Here is a 2,696-nt window from a genome sequence, read left to right on the forward strand (position 1 = left end):
TTGTCGAAGTTGGGAGATATATAGGATTGAATCAATGGATGTTTTGAAAATGCATCTCCACATGGATTTCTTTCAAAGCAAAGCTGTTCGTTCAGTTATCCCCCTTGTTAGGTGACTGGAGTATGATATGAAAATATCAGATGTACAATTGTCAGTCAGTAGTGTGTGATTTGACCCTGAAAACTCTGACCGTGCACAGATGCAAGAACATTATCGGAAAAAAATGGTCTGCAGTGATTTATCGACCTGCCTGAAAACGTCAAGATTTATAATGACACCCCTTGCACGTATAAGGGGCTCCCGCGTTGTGCACGTGCTTCCCATGCATTGTGTTTGCGAGTGGTGACAACGTGAAATGCTGCATACACCAGATGAATGTCATTGTAACGTTCATCAGTGGGTTTTCTTTCTACCAGACTTCAGAGTTCAGGTCCCCCTACTTTTTTGAAGAGTATATTTGTAACCCATGGCACTACCTTCAGGTGCATGAGGAACAAGAAATCCTGTATTGTATGCCTGTACTACTGTTTAGTATTGGTTGCTTAATGCTGACTAACACTTCGCTGTTTGATGACCGTTATAGAATGTATGGAGTTATGGACCCCAACTGGGGTAATAGGTAGAGTAGTTAAATAATGTTGTGTGCATTAGAATGAGTGGTTAATATATAACATGTGTCACATGGAGCTAAATGTACGTTTACCCCATACTTATCCAAAAGGGTGTAGGAAAATCTCCGGCGGATTTGGAATGACCTATCCCAGGACTCTCATCCTGGACGTTAAGTTTGCTACCACGAGGCGAATGCAACAGGTCGTCATTGTAGAACGTCCGCTGGCTTCTATCCGAGAGAACTTGCGAGAGACAATGTAAATTCGCGGACATCTATTTTCGCACCCCATATCATTTGCGTGTTCACGCGCTAGTAACACAAAACATCGTGATGTCATATTTCGCGTTTGTAAAGAAGTCGGCTTCTTTTTACTGCTGTCATGATTTGGAAATCACAAACTAAAAGGATAGTTTTTTTATCCAAAGTAAGTCTAGAAAATGTATTTTTACGCCTCTGCACTATTGCAAAAAAAACCCCCCAAAGAACATGAGCTCTAAAATTAGGTTTCGATCATGACAGATCTACCAGTCGTCTGCATTAGTAACTGGTATCACTAAAAGATCGTGATCCCTGGTGGGGAGTTTAGGGGAACAATACAGCTATGGAAGGCCAATTCAGACAGAATCCTTATAACTTTACAACAATGTGTCTTGAAATGTTACCAAACAAAATTATGACGACTTTGAAAGACCAAATAAAATTGTTAAACTTTAGTGATTTACGAAACCATACCTGTGTGTAATCAGTATAAGTCTCCAAGTGGTGTAGAATATGTGTTTAACATTTCATTCAAGATTACTAAATTTTTACTTGTTTAAATGCGGTTTTTGTATTAGGATAGACAACAGTAGACAAAAGCTGAATCAGCATTGTGAGACATGAACTGAACTGAGACATGAAACCTATATTTTCTAATCCTTTTTGTTTTTGATGAAAGTTTGTATATTGGTTGATTTATATGTGCCTTGATATTCCCGCATACCACGCCGAAACGTGTTAGGTACGCGAATACTGATTACGGGGAGGTTACACATTGTGTGGTATGCCCGAAAGAACATTCACCTTCTCACGAGTCCAGAACTGCAGGACATGCATGTAATTCAAGGTGGTTAAAGTGCTTTAGCTTGTTCTTTGTGTAACGACGCTGTCGGTAGTTATATAGTGGTGGTGTGCGAATGATCTAATCTGGATCAGACAATCCAGTGTTTGCGTGAGCGTCGACCTTGACAAAGCGACTGATTACTTTTCAATGATCATCAAAAGGGTCTTGAATCTTTAAAGTTAATAAACATTGCCTTGCTCAATCTGAAAATGTACAGCCACTGGATTACACTAGTCAGAGATCTGCCCACTTTGATCATGAGTCGTCAAATGATTCGATCGTGCACTAACTATAGATTGTATAGATTAGTAAAAAGCTGTGCTGTCAAATCCCAAAGCGTCATCCTATATGTACAGGTCCACCCATGTACTTCCAACCTACTTCTGGTTGTAACAGACGACGTAACTGGATAGGTAGCAGGGGGTCTCTGATATGCTGATGAGTACCACGCATTGTTTCACATTCCCTGAACAACAATATTACCTTTCGCCAAACCTTTCTGCCCTAAATGAGACAAGTTTAGAATTTTCCAAGGTCTGACCGGTGAGCATACTGTGACCTCGCCCAATTCATGCGTTACTATCATTTTTGTCTAATTTCAACTTATATATATTTGTGAAACCCTTAATTTAACGCGTGCGTTTTGTCTTGAGGGAAACAAATGTTTCCATTGATGTGACAATGAACATCCCCCACCACCACCCCTCACACACACACGCGTACGCGCGTACGCACTTACACACATCCAAACTTGCTTCATGAACGGGGAGTGCACTATAGAGAGGGCTGAGAGAACCGATACGACCACATGTGACTCAGGACTGTGAGAGAGGGTTTAACCAGGTCGCTGCGCGAACCTACTACATGCAACGAGTACAGCGCAGCGATCGACTACCCATTGACACAGAGCATGTGAATGCGTTCATATGAGAGCGAGTAGTGACGGAGAGTTTAGCTCTTTGCTTTACTTGGCTGACGTAC

The sequence above is a fragment of the Haliotis asinina genome, chromosome 10 (genome assembly GCF_037392515.1).
Source record: "Haliotis asinina isolate JCU_RB_2024 chromosome 10, JCU_Hal_asi_v2, whole genome shotgun sequence".
NCBI lineage: Eukaryota > Metazoa > Mollusca > Gastropoda > Lepetellida > Haliotidae > Haliotis > Haliotis asinina.